Raw genomic sequence first — 17,323 nt, forward strand, 5'->3', positions numbered from 1 at the left:
GCTCAGATCGGCGGGAAGAATGGACATTAAACCAGCCAAGCACTGTCTCCTCCAATGACACTGAAATGCAACTAAATAGGAAAACGAGAAATGTTTGTTAGACCTGCTTTGCGCGCTTGAGGGAAAAAAAAAATCGATCTTCTCTCACAAATATTTTTTGTGTTGGTCAGAACAATTTCTTGTGAGGGTTTGGGCAATTTATTTTGGGGAGGCTAACCCAAGCCTCTTATACGCGCCGCCTATGGCTGGCACGGAAGATGTTGCCACTCGCAACTGGTTTTGTAAATTGTCATCTGTTAATCTGGCACACAGGCAGCTCTTTGCTAGTATAGGCTTGGAAAAGAACTGTTCACAACGGTAAGCGTGTGTCTCCTCAAGTTTGGAAATTCATCGGCACCCACATACACTTTGTAGAATTCTAGCAGAGGCAGGTTGTTGTATTTAGCCTGAAGTTCACTGTTTTGCAGTTCAATTATTTCATGTTGAATGTCTTCAGGTACATCGACGACTTCAACATTGAAAGGAGTGGCAGGTCTTGAAATTGCTCACTAAATGTATTAAATAAATCTGAGCACGCCTTGGCATGTTCCACTGTTGATATTGTTTTTTGTCCCTTAAGTGTTGGAAAATGCACCGTGTTGCCTTTTCTCAGTTGCATTTCCCACAGCTTTAGCTTTGCTTCAAACAATTTTATGTTTGAAAGCAGGGAGGTAAGAAGCCGGTTATGGCCTTGCAATTTTAAATTGAGCTCTGAAAGGTATTGCGTTATGTCAACCATGAATGTCAGGTCATATAGCCACTTGGGGTCACTCAACTCAACCACAGGTTTTCCCTTCTTCTCCATGAAAAGCTTCACTTCTTCCCTCTGTTCATGAAACCGGTTCAGCATTATTATTATTTATTTCTTAGCAGACACCCTTATCCAGGGCGACTTACAATTGTTACAAGATATCACATTATTTTTTACATACAATTACATAATTTTTTTTACACATTATTTTTACATAAAATTTCGTGGGATTGAACCCACGACCCTCCGGTCAAGAGTCCAGAGCCCTAACCACTACTCCACACTGCTGCCCTCAGCTCAGCCATTGCACTTCACAATAATAAACTAAATCACCATATTCTGATTCAAGGTCTCAATAGCTCTAAATTGACGTCTATTTAAAATCCTTTACTTTTAATAAAGTTAATGCTTAATACTACTACAGACATAACGTTGTTCAGTCGCAAGGACTGCATGCACAGATTCTCTTGGTGAATGATACAGTGACATACAATCAACTTACTTGGATCAAGGTGGAGGCGATTCATTTCATGGACCCCCGGAAGGTGTTGATGCCACCACTGCACATCAAATTGGGCCTTATGAAACAATTTGTCAGAGCTCTAGATAAGGAGTCGGAAGCCTTCAAGTACCTTCAAGACTTCTTCCCTAAGCTGTCTGAGGCAAAGGTCAAAGCCGGTGTCTTCGTCGGACCACAGATAAAGAAGATCCTGTAGTGCAATGAATTCCCCAAGAAGCTCACTAGTAAGGAGAAAGCGGCTTGGAACAGCTTTGTCGCAGTGGTTCGGGGCTTCCTGGGCAATCACAAGGCCGAAAACTATGTGGAGCTGCTTGAGACTCTGGTGAAGAACTACGGCACAATGGGCTAAATACATGTTAATTTGGATTCATATGTTGTTTTTTTCTGACTTTATGTGAACGAAAAGACACAAATTCGCCCGTTTTCTCATTGGAAATAGGTAAATTTCAAAATATCACTGTCCTGGTCACCTAAGCAAGTTTGTGAGGAATAATAGCCATTTTCTATAATTTTGAGGCATAAGCAATTAGGAAATAACACTTACTACCCAGGAACAAAAATTGTGTTACATAGTGTATTTTATTTTAAAACAATGAAACTCAAAATCAATTATTGTAAGGTGACATTGATTTTATGTTGAGAAAAATAAAAATGCTGTGGAAGCTCCCAGTTTACACCGATGAAAGAAATTGCCCTAACGAGGACACAATTACCTTACCATTGGCCTCCACCTGTGAACCATTAAAGTTGCTGTCACATTTTCTGGATAAAAACCCCACTGTTGAAGGACCATTGGTCAGGCTGTGGATCTGAAGGAAAATGAAGACCAAAGAGCATTCTATAGAAGTTAGAGATAAAGTAATACAAATGCATAGATTAGGGAAAGGGTACAAAATAATATCCAAGTGTTCGGATATCCCAGTGAGCACAGTTGGATCAATAATCAGGAAGTGGAAGCTGCATCACACCACCCAGGCACTGCCAAGAAAAGGCCGTCCCTCAAAACTCAGCGCTCAAACAAGAAGGAGACTTGTGAGAGAAGCCACAGAGAGGCCAACAATCACTTTGAAGGAGCTACAGAGTTCAGTGGCTGGGAGTGGAGTAATGGTGCACCATAAAAGAGTTTTGTGGTCAGATGAGACCAAGATAGAGCTTTTTGGCCAAAACTCAAAGCGCTATGTGTGGCGCAAACCTAACACTGCCCATGCCTCAAGACACACCATCCCTACAGTGAAGTATGGTGGTGGCAGCATCATGCTGTGGGGATGCTTCTCATCAGCAGGGAAATGGGCATCTTGTTAAAATTGAAGGAAGAATGGATGGAGCAAAATACAGGGAAATACTGCAAGAGAACCTGCTTCAGTCTGCTAAAAAACTGAAGCTTGGGAGGAAATTTCAGCAGGACAGTGATCCCAAGCACAAGGCCAAAGCAACATTGGAGTTGCTCAAGAACAAAAAGGTGAATGTCCTACAGTGGCCCAGTCAAAGTCCTGATCTCAATCCCATTGAGAATCTGTGGCACTATTTGAAAATTGCGGTCCACAAGTGTCATCCAACCAACTTGAACAACCTGGAGCAAATCTGCCAAGAAGAATGGGCCAAAATCACTCCGACACTGTGTGCAAAGCTGGTACATACTTACCCCAAAAGACTTAAAGCTGTTATTGCAGCGAAAGGTGGCTCTACCAAATTTTAATGTGTGGGGGTTGAATACTTATGCAAGCAAGATATTTCAGTTTTTTATTTTTCTTAAAAATATTTCTCAACATAAAACCAATGTCACCTTACAATAATTGATTTTGAGTTTCAGTGTTTTAAAATAAAATATCAAATATCAATTTCAATGTACCATTTGTAATTCAGTAATATGAGAGAATTGGTCAGGGGTCTGAATACTTTTGCATGGCACTGTATATATATAGGATTAATTGCCATTTTTTAGAACCCTGAAATGTTTTCGTGTTCGGCTTGGGTTTGTTTTGCGAATGACCCAAGAAGATTCACTTTTCCCAGCAGCCAATCTGAAGAAGATGCACTTTTGTACTTTTGAAATGTAAATACATAAATCTGATGGTTTGATCATTTTATTTAAAGCATAGGTCTGCAATGCATTTATTAGGCTACCTCATTAATGTTTTTCTTTTTTTTTTTTTGTCGGAATCTCATCAAATGTCCCAGATGGATTTTTCAGCAGGACAATGTACTTCCAAAGTTTCACCCTAGAGAATAATTCCAACTTCTCTCGCTTTTACATGAAGGGATGAAAACAAAATAAACATGGTCTATGGGTAGAATTGTACACAGTTGTTGTTTTTTATAGTTTTACATACGATTTATAATTTAGTGTTTAAAGTTGTGGAAAAAAACATATGCTAAATACAATACAGTATTCTCCTTTCTTAAAGTAAGTTAGCTTTCATTTCTCTTCATACAGGATCATCTTCAGTTTCATAAACAATTAATAAACAATAAAATAAATAAATAAATCAGATGGTTTGATAATTTTCTTTGAATGCATGGCTGTGCAATGCATGTATTACCGCATTAAATTTTTTTGTTTGTTTATTTATTTTCAAAGTAGCCCAGTTTGACACATTTGGGACTATCCTGAGAATAATTAAAAGTCGTCTCACTTTGACATGAAGGGATGGTCAGATCTTCTGATATCAGATCTTCTTCACATCGGCTTCGGGTAAAGTGAATTTTCTGCATCACGATGGGGTCTTATTTCGGCTTGGGGTCCTAACATATACACAGCGCTCCAGTTAAGGTTTTGGGTCATTGAGTAATTTGCTCTCCAATTTAAACACTGCAAGTTTTTTTGCCACCTAATTATACATCTTTATTTTCAATAGGGGCAGGTTCATTTCTCCTACTCGGAAAGCCTTGTGACTTCTGCTTATGACTGATTGATTTTCTGGTTTCTTAACAAGCCAATTAGTCACATTTAAATAGTCTCTCTTTAGCGCAGTTTAGCAGCTGTTAACCAGTTCCCTTGCAAAGTAAGGGTGGAGCCTAAAGCTGAGTGAATCTTCTTGGAATATATTTTTTGTCTGTAAGCTGCCCTGGGTAAGGGCGTCTGCTAATAAATAAATAATAATAATACTAGTGGTCAGTCTACAGGTAACCAGAGTCTGAGGCAGATAGGTAAGTGATCCTGCTTCAGGTAATTAACATTAGCTGTATTTAAGTAACATTATAAAAGGTGGTGTTGTTTTAATTAGGTGCTTTACTGTTTGTGATTAGTACCAGGTGAGTGGTTAAATTGAATAGAGGTTGATTTGCAATTTGACTGGTTTCCACACAGCATTCTGTAGTTGTGTGATCCCACTGAAGTGTGTTGAAAGTATTGTACTGCTTAAGTAGTGGCTTTAATGCTGTTTAGCAGCTGTTAACCAGTTCCCTTGCAAAGTGAGGGTGGAGCCTATTTAAGCTGAGTGAATCTACTTGTGGTCAGTCTACAGGTAACCAGAGTCAGAGTCAGAGTCAGAGTCAGAGTCAGAGTCAGAGTCAGAGTCAGAGTCAGAATAATAGACCGCTAGCCTATTTGTGTGCCAGCACGACTAAAGAGCCTCTCTACCAAAGAGCCGGGAGTCTAGCTGTGGGAGTCCAGGGAGGAGACACCTGCAAGGAGAGGCTGTTGGAGAAATTCCGAACCTAGCAGAGCTCTGGAAGAGACCAACTACTAGAAAGGTCTGTACCCTTCCCCCACTGCTCCTGCTCCCACTATTACTGTACCTACCTATCTGTCTCACCTGTCCTGCTATGACTGTCTCTCACATCCCTGTTATTCTGTCCTCTCACTCCAATCCTCTGTCCTCTCTCTGCCGCTGCTCACCTAACTCCTCTAACCTCATCCTTCTGTCTCTCCCCCCCTTCTCACTCTCTCCCCTCCCGTACTCTCTCTGATGCCCTCTGGAAATGTCACACCTCTGCTAACAAAGCTGATTTCATCTTTGCCTTTGCCTCCCACCTCTCTGTCGATTTCCTTGCTCTCAGTGAAACTCTCTCCTGATATCTGCTCTGCTCACTCCACTGAAATTGCTCTCCTGTCTGTCACTAACAACTCTGCCCGTGCTGCTTCTCTCTCCTCTGTCCTAATTCTCCTCTATCTCTCTGCTGCCTTTGACACTGTCGATTACTCTATTCTCCTATCCTCTCTCGCTGACCTGGGAATCTCCGGCACTGCTCTGGCCTGGTTCTCCTCCTACCTCTCCGACCGCACCTACCAGGTAACCTGGCATGGCTCAACCTCCACACCTTGCCCTCTCTCAACAGGAGTCCCCCAAAGATCAGTCTTGGGTCCTCTCCTGCTCTCTCTCTACACCCGCTCCCTGGGCCCCCCTCGCATCCTACGGTTTCTCAAACCATTTCTATGCTGATGATGCTCAGATCTTTCTCTCCTTAACCCCCCCCCCCCCTGACCCCACCATCCCCTCCCATATCTCTACCTGTCTGTCTGCTATCTCTTCCTGGATGCACTCGCATCACCTCAAACTCAACCTCTCTAAATCTGACCTCCTTTTCTTATCATCTTCATCTTCCTCCTCCTCAGATCCCTCTATCTCAATTCCTCTGGAATCTACCACGCTCTCTCCCTCCTCCTCAGCCAAGAATCTTTGAGTAACCCTGGACCCCTGCCTCTTCTACTCCCAGCACATCTCCACTCTAGCACGCACCTGCCATTTCTTCCTGAGCAACATACAAAGAATCCGACCCTTCCTCGCCAACTACCCCACGCAACTCCTCGTCCAGGCCCTGGTACTCTCCCGCCTAGACTACTGCAACTCCCTCCTGGCCGGCCTCCCTGCGTCCGCCACCCGTCTGCTCCAGCTCATCCAGAACTCCGCTGCTCGCCTGGTGTTCTCTCTGCCTCACTTCTCCCATGCTACTCCACTGCTCCACTCACTCCACTGGCTCCCGATCACTGCTTGCATCCAGTTCAAGACTCTTGTACTCGCCTACTGATGCCTTGAACAGACTGCACCCAGCTACCTCCAGACCTTCTCTCCCTACACCACCACCCAACCTCTCCGCTCCGCCTGCAGCAGAAGACTGGCTGTACCTCCGCTAAGCTCCTCTGCCTCCAGAGCCCGCTTGTTCTCCACCCTCACCCCGCAGTGGTGGAACGACCTTCCTATGGATGACAGGACTGCCCAGTTCCTGTATACAACTGTAAGTCGCCATGGGTAAGGGTGTCTGCTAATAAATAAATCAATCAATCAATAAATAAATAAATAAATAAATAAATAATTTAACTGGAAAACTAGGAAGCTCACATATCGTCGCAACAATGGGAATAAAAGAAAGGAAAAATTAATTCTTAGCCACCCAAGTTGAGCTTTTGCTCAATGAGATTTTAGCACATCAAACTCTTCTTTTCAGCAAAAGGTCTGGAGCCACAGCTAAATTTAAAATACAGAAGGATATAACCGAAGAAAATAAATGCAATCTCTTCCATAAAAAGGTAAAATAAAAAAGTCCAAAAAAGATTTTGGGACCAAAAGCGCAGAACAGCAGGTGTGATGCAGAGTTCACTCCTGAGTCCCTGTAAGTCGCTTTGGATAAAAGTGTCTCCTAAATGACTTAATAATAATAATAATAATAATACAGCATGCTTATAGAAAAAAAAAAATCCTTAATTTATTTCAATATCACAATGTATTCTGTGATGCAATATTAATATTTATATTCTTTATATGCAATGTCTGAATGTTTCTGTATGCTTGTGAAAAATCATAATAAAAATGTTCATAATATGCGTTTGTTACATATGTTTCATATGTTTTTGTCACCAAACGAGCAAGATGGGCTGAATGGCCTCCTCTCGTTTGTAAACTTTCTTATGTTCTTATGTTTTCAAATTGTCACATGTTAATTATCTATTTAATATATTCTAAAATTAGCCAGCCTCCACTTACAAACCCCTGTTTGAATTTTCTGAACAAGGCACTGTTCTCCACGATAAATCAGTCTTGGCATGAGCCAGGGTACTTGGCAACTACATCCATGATAATACATTGAGCACCACATACAACTTGCACAGTTAAAGAATGATGATGTTTTCTGTTTCGGAAAGCAATTTAATTCCTTGAATCTGAGGATATTGCAACATGTGTGCAATCTATTACACCAAGCATGTCTGAGAAGCCAGACAACTGATACAATTTGTGTTTTGTTCTATTTTGTTCCACATCCCGAACTGGAAATATTATATACTCTCTTGCCCTATGGAAAAGTGCATCTGTGACATCAGTCAATATCTTTGATAGTTGCCTGATCTGTCCCCAGCTATTGTCTGGCTGGCACCCGTTGCATGAACATGAAGTGCTGCTGTAACCTGTACAGGTATAGCGTGACTGCGGGCTGTTTGTGATTCTAAATCAGACTTATCCAGATCACACAGTTCTGTTCTAATGCCTATATTCAATCTGTATCTATGCATAATTGATCTGACGGGGATGAAATATTCTGGGTTTAGTGTAGGTTCATTTTTCCTCCTCCCTTCCCTCTCGTGCTGTAGTCGGAGAATTGGAAGGACTTCGATATCCTCCACTGTAGATTACAGCTCAGTAGCATTGTCAGTGGTCGCAGTTTAAATAAGACACAAGAGGGGTCATGTCTTAATTAGCGAGTGTATTTTGGTGTATAAAGTAGGCACATCAGTGTTTTGCACCTTTTGAAAATAAGACGTTATTTGTAACTAATTGCGGACTTCAATTGCTTAAGAGGCTGTAATGCGAGTGCATTTTCATAAAGCACACACCATGAAATGCCACTGAGCAAAGGACTTTTGAAAATATAGTGTGCCACCTATCTGGTATCTCTTTTAAATCACAAAGACATTAGAGAGTAAGCTGTCAACTGTAATTATCTGCCCCCCCCCCCCCGCACACATCAGTACAAACAGAAGTGAAAGACTGTTTTGTGAACAATAAGTGCTGTTTAGTGGATACAAAAATAGGGAGTTGGGAATGCACTCCAGTTCTTTCAAATTTCCTGTATACGAAGCGTATTCTGAACTCATCCATGTCTTAAAGCAAAGATAAAACACTGCCGAAGATATCAAATCCATAAATAATTCAAAGAGCTTCAACAGAAAAAATGAATGTTGATGTTTTTATTAAGATACTTTTAGAAACTCAGAATGGATTACTCCCCCTTATACCAAAAAGCCCTAGTTAAATGATCATCTGACAAAGCAGACTGTCCAGCGCCGCCTCCTCCACTCCCCTTTTCTTGAGCAACAAAAGATGATAGACATCACCACCACAGCACTGGATAATTCTTTGTTCAGACTTATTTTCTATAAAGAGGTCCATTTGCTAAGATTGTCTAAGACCATGCTTCGCTGTCCTGGCAATACATCAAGCTATTCAACTCTATAATACAGCTCCTTAAGGAGAACTAAAGTTTCCAAGCAAAATACATAAAATAATAGGTCCTTTTCTTTTATCTTTTGCATTGAGAATCTTACCAGTCATGCTCTTGTTGCTCAATTTTCTGTAAAAACAAGTTATTGAAAAAGGACCTTGAGGATAGTAATAAGGGAGGTATACTTAAATCTGTTGTATATATATAATACCAAATAAGCTTATGCAATTAATAGAAAAAAACAACATATAAATCCTATTTATTTGTTAACCCAAATACACCTGGATCAAAAGTCATGGTTTAATATAAGTTTACATGTTAAATTCAGATTTCATACAATCACAATGGATCATACAAATCAATTGTCAATATTGAGTGCAAAACAGTATGCCATGTATTCAGAATAAATAGGAAATAATTAGCTGTAACATTAATAGGGGTCCATTCCATCTTTTAAAACATGTGGACACACCCATGAGCCTTTAAAGCTTAATCTCTCATGATTACAGAAGTATTTTTTTCATCAAGGCATTTCCCACAGGAAGATAATTAGGGATCTGTTTAAACAATAAAATCCAGAAGTTTGTCAGCGTTTGCAGATTTCCCTGAGAGATCTGCCATGCACAATCAGGTAGCTATGGAAACTGTATCAGTTTTAGACTTGTACCATCCAAAATGTTTGATGTTTCATATTATGTTAGCCTAGTTGTTATTGCCACGTTTCACGGAATCATTGCATTACACCGTGTAACACATTTTTTTTTGGTTCCTGGGTAGTAAGTGTTATTTCCTAATTGCTTATGCCTCAAAAGTATAGAAAATGGCTATTATTCCCCACAAACTTTGCTTTTGTGACCAGGACAGTGATATTTTGAAATTTACCTATTTTCCAGAACATTCCAGATAGATTCAGTGCTGAGTAAACTTGGAGTAACTTCTAGAACTTTCTAGAACTTTCCAGTAATATAAATAGTAGTATAAATACTGGGGCCTTAAGCCCACCAGTTCAGTTTAGTTCCAGCTGCCTAAGTGGATACATATCTGCATTTTTCTGAGATGGCATCAAGAGGCTGCAAGCATCCGGCAGACGCATTTTGAGACTTCAAAATGGTGGCAATCCTGATGGGTCTCCAAGGCGGTTTTACCAAGTTTCCCTGCTATCTTTGCCTTTGGGACAGCAGGGACACCAAGGCGCACTACCACAGGCGGGACTGGCCACAGCGGACCGAGTTCTCTGTGTGGAGGAACAACGTCAAGTGGGAGCCACTGGTGGACCCCCGGAAGGTGCTGATGCCACCACTGCACATCAAATTGGGCCTTATGAAACAATTTGTCAGAGCTCTAGATAAGGAGTCGGAAGCCTTCAAGTACCTTCAAGACTTTTTCCCTAAGCTGTCTGAGGCAAAGGTCAAAGCCGGTGTCTTCGTCGGACCGCAGATAAAGAAGATCCTGGAGTGCAATGAATTCCCCAAGAAGCTCACTAGTAAGGAGAAAGCGGCTTGGAACAGCTTTGTCGCAGTGGTTCGGGGCTTCCTGGGCAATCACAAGGCCGAAAACTATGTGGAGCTGGTTGAGACTCTGGTGAAGAACTACGGCACAATGGGCTGTGGGTTGTCCCTAAAAGTCCATATCCTTGATGCTCATCTTGATAAATTCAAGGAGAACATGGGAGCGTACTCGGAGGAGCAAGGCGAGCGCTTCCACCAGGATATACTGGACTTTGAACGTCGCTACCAAGGACAGTATAACGAGAACATGATGGGAGACTACATTTGGGGGCTGATTCGTGAAAGTGATTTACAGTATAATCGTAAATCTCGAAAAACTACTCACTTCTAAATCTTTTGTAGTCATTTTTGTATTACTTTAGTATAAATACATGTTAATTTGGATTCTTATGTTGTTTTTTTCTGACTTTATGTGAACGAAAAGACACAAATTCGCCCGTTTTCTCATTGGAAATAGGTAAATTTCAAAATATCACTGTTCTGGTCACAAAAGCAAAGTTTGTGGGGAATAACAGCCATTTTCTATACTTTTGAGGCATAAGCAATTAGGAAATAACACTTAATACCCAGGAACAAAAATTGTGTTACATAGTGTTATCTTCAAAGAGATTGCAGAGAGATAGTTCACCAACCTCAATAATCTGCATCAAAAACTGTAGAAAACTGTGCAAATTAAACATAAGCAGCCTCACTGGTTTCTTACCTTTAAGTGGGATGAGAAAACATCTTCAGTCACACCTACATCCTCGCAGTCCATCGATGTATTTAGTGTAATATCCTTTTTTTTCTTTTCTCCAAATCTGGTGGAAAATCAGGTGGAAAGAGTTGATTATGCAAAAATATTTTGGGGTATATTTATGTAAAAGTACGGCTTCTCAGGGAACGCCTATCTGATATGGGTACGATGTTTGGCTCTTTAAAGTTATTTTTAATATAATTTGTTTCACAATTCAGACTTTAACTGATGAGCAACAAATTGGGTTATCTAAAATTGTAAACATGTTCTGATGTTACATGGGTCTACACCGGTGTAGTGTTATTTTCAGGTACACGGGTAAAAAGTGGTACACAGCACACTGTGCTTTCTCCCGTATGCCTAAACAACTCCCGCTAAGAAAGCAGGGAAGTGCCCATTCAAATCTGGTATGTTACGCTGTTTTTGGTCTTTTACATTTTTAAAATTGAATTTATCATATTTTTCCACTATTAAGGAAATAGTAGGCCTACGTTAATATTTAACTATCAAATGCAATACATTGGGTCTTTTTTTTTTTTTTTACTTCTGCAACTTTGAGGTGGACTTCTCGTTTTGCTTTGTTCGTCGTGAATTATTTTTTTTTTCTTTTTTGAGAAATTCATTGTCTGTTTCCAGTTTAAGTTTTCAAAAAAAATAATGTATAATTAATGGTTTGCAGACATACTTGTGTTTGACAATAGGAACACACATCACATCGCAATTGATTGCATCTGTACCAAAATCTCACAGCAATCCACTTTCAATGAGACAGCATATAGCACTTTCTAAAATTACACAGGTCAAGTTTTGGTACGCGTACCACATTGTGATTTATAACACTACACCGGTACCGTAAGGTTTGTAATTGCTCCAGTGCTTAGTAGACAACTACATAATTTACACATGGCAGTTCAACAATAATTGACTGTGATAAGTAGAGAAAAATCAATACAAAACAGCAGTCCAGAGAGTGATACCGGTCCCTTCCATTTTAGGCTATTGTTGAGAGTGCAAGGTCACACATGTATTGAACAATCACTTTCTGGTCTTCAGGTCCGTAATCCACCGGTAAAAGATTAAAATGTCTTAAAATAAATGCCCCACGAAGGACGTCAGACAGATAAACACTTGTTTTCTTCTGCCACAGTACATACAGTAATACAACCTCATTCAAAGCGACAAGTCAGCAGGTTGACAACGTCGCAGATGAACTAAAGCATTACATAAGCTCTTTCAATTCCGTTGATAAATGCCTCATTGCATTATTTTTGTGTCTTGATTTTGAAGACGGGTTTCATGCATAACGTGATAGAAAATGTGTCTCCCACGGGTAAAACTGTTGAACTAACGACGGACTTTTACCAGAATAGCACTGGTATTTACACTGGTGTCTGTCTAACAGTTGCAACCCTGCTGCGTATCATCAGCCCTTCACACCGCATTTGCCTGATTTGTAAAACGTAAAGACATAATTCCTAATTTTTAGACAAGCATTGTAAACCAATGGCATGTAGCTACTGAAACGATTTCTCCTTCGCTATGACCTTTTCTATTAATATATATATATATATATATATATATATATATATATATATATATATATATATATATTAATATAGCGTTTATTCTTTTATACAGCAATGTACAGGTATGTTTGTGGCATGAATAGGTAATGCAATTGCCATCACCAATTGACAGAGTTAGTAGCCCGACTCAAGAAATAGCTAATCTGCTTAACCTAATAATATACATAACCACATTTTTTTTTATATATATAACACCTCAGTTGCAGTTACATTTACAATGCGATGTGTAGTACATTGCGGTATGCTCGTTATCAGAAAAGAAAACGCTTACCTCTGCTCTGTTTCGAGGTGCCAAGGTGCTTCCACTGGATTCAGTGCGGAGTGCTTGTGTTCTTTCAGAACTCTCAGTAGCCATCCAGGCCAATTGCACATGTTGCCTCGCATCAGTCACATGACCACAGTATCCAATCCACAATTTCTTTTTCCATCTCCAACTTTACTCCCTAAGGGAGGTTGCATAGCCCTCATCTTGTTCCAGTCAGACACAAAAGGGATAGCGGGGGTCCATGTTCGGGTGTTTGTTTGGGCTGACCTAGCAGAAGTACAAGGCACACTTGGCACTGTCAACTGGCTAAATGACCTGTGTGGAGTAAATCAGAATTCTTAAACAGCGTAAAGAATACAAGCTGCAGACCCTGCAGTGTCACTGGGACACACACAATATAGGGCTGCGGCCACGGAATATAAATGAGGGCATATTGCTGCAACAGAAGGGACAGGTTATTTTTCTTTCACACAGATTAGTGGAAAATGTACAGGAGTTACAGTGGATTATCATTAATTGTTTAGTGTTGTAAGGGGCACTTCAGATAAACAATTGGCCAAAAAACAGAACATGACTAAAGTAAGTGTAGGTTTTGAGTGAACTGTTTAAATTAATTAAAACATAATTTAAAATGCAATATTCTACTATTTTGTGAAAATTGTTTTCAGAAGGATTTTGCCAAAGTGTTGTCACTTAGGAAGCTAAATTTCTGGTTTAGTTAAATGTGGTGTAAATAGAATTAAGTAAAATGTAGGATATCACTGATAAGTTCACCAAGTGCATTTCAAACAAACAGATAAAACCCATCCTATTAATGTTTAACCACAAGAAGAACATGTCTGTCTACCCACTGCACAGAAATGGGCAGATTCATTTGGTACCAAATTGAATGTTGTTCAATTCCAGATACTTACTTTGAAGGATCTGAACAATTTTTAAATACAAGTAAAAAAAATGTTAACTGGTTATCGGAAGTGCATCTATTTTTAAGATGTTTTTTTATTATTATTCTATGTTACTTAAAATAATATTTTCAAGTATAAAACAAGGAGGAACTGTGATTCATGAAAAAATTAAATCTAGCAGGTGTAAATCAAATGCACAATATATAGGGTTAACTGAAGTTGTATTGTGTGGCATGGAGATCCTTCATGTGATGATTAATAGACAAATATCCTCATAAGCGAAACAGTTGTTATGCATAGAACCATTTGTGTTGCATGGTATTTTAGTTTGTTGATTCCACAGTTTTCACATTAATGCTAATTACTTTATAATCCATGTTCAAATCATTGCTTAATTATACACACCCACATCAGTCATTATAGTATCCCCCTTACCATCTGTCACTGTTACACAGGTATTATCCTTATTTGAGTCATATAGCATTAATTATGTTAAACCCCTATGTGCAGTCGCTGAAAATGTTGGATCACGTTGAATGGTTTCAGCTTGTTAATATTAATAATTGTATTATTAATAATTATTTAGTTTTTTTTTTTGCATTTGCTTCTGAATATTACATTACCTTGCATGTTCATCCATTCTTCACACATTTGTGATTTACATTTTTTAAAATGTTTTATAACTGTAATAATATAGCTGTCACTCGATTATCCAAAAACAGATTATATCTGATTATCTGAACAAAAGATGTGTTGCTCCAGGGCTGTAACATTGCATCACCTTGCCCTGTGCGCACATTCATCCTATAGTTCTAAACAATCTAGACGCTCTCATGCACACAGAATACAAAACATATTGTGCATTTAATGTTGTTGAAGCTGACACCCTGGGATCCTTCAAGAAGCTGCTTGATGAGATTCTGGGATCAATAAGCTACTAACAACCAAACGAGCAAGATGGGCTGAATGGCTTCCTCTCGTTTGTAAACTTTCTTATGTTATTATGTTCTTATATGGCTCGGCAAACTGAAGGTGCACTTCAGCTTGATAAGTGTTTGGACTCATGATATGTCTTGATGTTCACTCATAACTCAATCACATCTGATGTTCTACAAGTTTAGTTTAATTCAGGTTACATTGTGATAGCTAATTTCATTCTAAGGCTCATCCATGCCATATTTTATGAAGTCCTGTTCTATTGTTGCCTTATTATGTTACAGACTTTCTTCATGAGAAAGAACACATCTGGACAGCCTAGCTGATAGTTACTATTTAATCAGTTATCAATACCTCTACCAATCTGATATTATTATGGGCAGCAGTGTGGAGTAGTGGTTAGAGCTCTGGCCTCTTGACCGGAGGGTCGTGGGTTCAATCCCAGGTGGGGGACACTGCTGCTGTACCCTTGAGCAAGGTACTTCACCTAGATTGCTCCAGTAAAAACCCAACTGTATAAATGGGTTATTGTATGTAAAAATAATGTGTAAAAAAATCCTTTCAATTTGGACATTGAAGCAGTGACTGAAGTTGAAGATTGATGGATGGAACACTTTAAAAAAACAGTTTTGGATGTGGGGGTTGATGCAATCAGCAGATGTATTCGCCATTGTAACTGTTTGTCTGAGGGCTTTTAAAAGTGATGCTAAACAAAAGGGGGATTGCAGGTATCTTCTTCTGTAGAAGCAATTATGGCTTTTCATTTATCTAGACATCTAAAGACAAAAGAAAGGGCTTGATTCACACAGGCTACGCCATATAATAATTACTTCACTGAGTTTGCTACAAATAGTTTGTCCTAATAGTCTTGGATATTGTCATCTTAGACCCTGAGAACAAAGAAAACAAGGGACTGTTCATGTAAAGAGTGGTTGATCAAAATAGCACTGTCATAAAAAAAAAAAATGTTAGATGTTTAATTTCCATAACCTTATTACTCAAAGGGTCATTAAATTATCAAAACAGTGGCAGCAATTTGATCCACCACTGCAGAGATCAAAAGAACTGACACAAAGTTGTATTCCATTTTTTGTTAAATACAGTACATGACTGGCACAGTGCTTACTGGCTTGCCTGTTAAATAAGTGAGATGAACATTAAACCATTTATTCCCCCATATGGGCCTTGCTTGGTGTAGAAGTGGCAGGTGAGTACATCATACAGAGGTGGCAAATGTGATAAGTACTAACACTGACAATATTTACTGACCCTTGTATCAATTGTATTACCCACAGCAACCACTCAATTCTCAATCAGAATAACATTAATCCCTACTGTTAAGTCATTACCAGAATCCCCAAAATACTGTTTTTACCAGAATCTCTTTCATAAAAGGACCTCCTATTCTATCAAGAAGGTGTTAAGTAATTGTCTTTATTTATTAAAAGGTGTAACATGATGTGAATGATGCGGTGTACAAATTGACTGTCCAGACAGTACTTTCCACTGCAAACGTCCGTGTTTCTTTACTAATAACAAATAATAAAGCCGCCCCTCTACCAGCGATGGTATCGGGGGGTACACGGCAGGTTTACAGTCCCAAACAAAACACACACTCCACAACTACAATCCTCTTGCTCTTCACAACCCGGGAAAGTGGTGCATGTCTGTGCTGTGCTGTGCAGTGAGGGTAGTGCTCCAGGGTTTGTGCTGCTCCGTGGCGGCAGCTCATGGCTCCTTATCCCCCTCTGCAACAAGATAAAACCAATAACACAGCGCTCTGGCCAAGTATCACTTCCAGTGTAAAGAAAGGGCTGTATTCAGGTAGCTGTGCCCCCTTTGTACTACCACCAAAGTCCTCCCTGTGATCAGCCCGGCTCCGTGTGTCAATCCTTTACTGCCAGGTAATGACCTCTTTACTACCCTCTGCTGATACCTACATTTAACACTAGAACTACCGGGCATACATTCATACCTAGAACTACCGCAGCGGTCTTTTTTACGTTATATTAAAATGTCTATAAAACTACTGCAGCGTCGCACGCTACGACATTGTTCTGTGTTAAACGTTGTCAAAACAACATGTTTATTTTAACATACAAACATAGTGCTTACCTTTAATTTCCTCACTTGTATTTTCCCATAATTTCTTTGTAAATCAGACGTTCCACCATCTTGCCTGTGATATTTGGAGCGTAAAAACTTTGGTTTGCGAAACATTTTGCGTTTTGATGTTATTGTTTGTTTTCCTTCAGGATATTGTCAGTGGCACAGTTTTTGCAGCCTGCTTGTTACACGTGAGGGAAACCTGTTACAACACGAGCACTGATATGAGACTTGGGGGTGGTGTTGGAAGGGGACTTATGATTGTAAATGCTGGGCTGTAAAACAGAGTGGTTTAGCAGCTCAGAGATGACTTTTGACATGCAGCGGGAGCTTAGTGGCCGAGATTAGTTTGTTTGACTGTTTTTATACAAGTGTTTTCTGTTTACCCTTTTTATTTTGTGACTAAGTTCGACTCTGTTAGCTATTCAATGGTAATTTCCGTCTCCAGTCTTGCAATAGCTGGTTTGGTACACTATTATTCAGTAACTTTTTTTTGTTTTGTTTTTCAATATAATCACGCCTAAGACTTGCTGTGCAGTCCTGTGTTGTATTTGTCTATTCATTTTAACTAGAAAATAAGTATTTTTAAATAGAAAA

The 17,323-nt window shown here is 39.5% G+C and overlaps 1 protein-coding gene and 1 long non-coding RNA gene across 4 annotated transcripts in view; both read right to left on the bottom strand.

Annotated features, from left to right (window-relative positions):
• LOC117435492 (transmembrane protein 108-like) overlaps positions 1-12,968 on the bottom strand; it is a 137,633-nt gene extending 124,665 nt beyond the window's left edge. Inside the window, exons 1-3 of one of the 3 annotated variants that reach the window (XM_059014687.1) lie at positions 12,786-12,965; positions 10,896-10,992; positions 8,788-8,813 (exon numbers count right to left, since the gene is read on the bottom strand). The gene's annotated coding sequence lies outside the window, so the exon portion shown is untranslated. Of the gene's footprint in view, positions 1-8,787; positions 8,814-10,895; positions 10,993-12,785 lie in introns of all 3 variants that reach the window. The other 2 variants (XM_034058695.3, XM_034058693.3) reach the window with 2 other exon arrangements.
• A 3,152-nt stretch (positions 12,969-16,120) lies between these two features.
• Positions 16,121-16,916, bottom strand: LOC131732580 (uncharacterized). Its single transcript, XR_009325604.1, has 2 exons — positions 16,736-16,916; positions 16,121-16,368 (listed from the first exon to the last, which is right to left on the bottom strand). It is a non-coding gene; the product is annotated as an uncharacterized LOC131732580 (long non-coding RNA).
• Positions 16,917-17,323: the final 407 nt, after the last annotated feature.

This window comes from Acipenser ruthenus, chromosome 3 (assembly GCF_902713425.1).
Source record: "Acipenser ruthenus chromosome 3, fAciRut3.2 maternal haplotype, whole genome shotgun sequence".
NCBI classification, from domain to species: Eukaryota; Metazoa; Chordata; class Actinopteri; order Acipenseriformes; family Acipenseridae; genus Acipenser; species Acipenser ruthenus.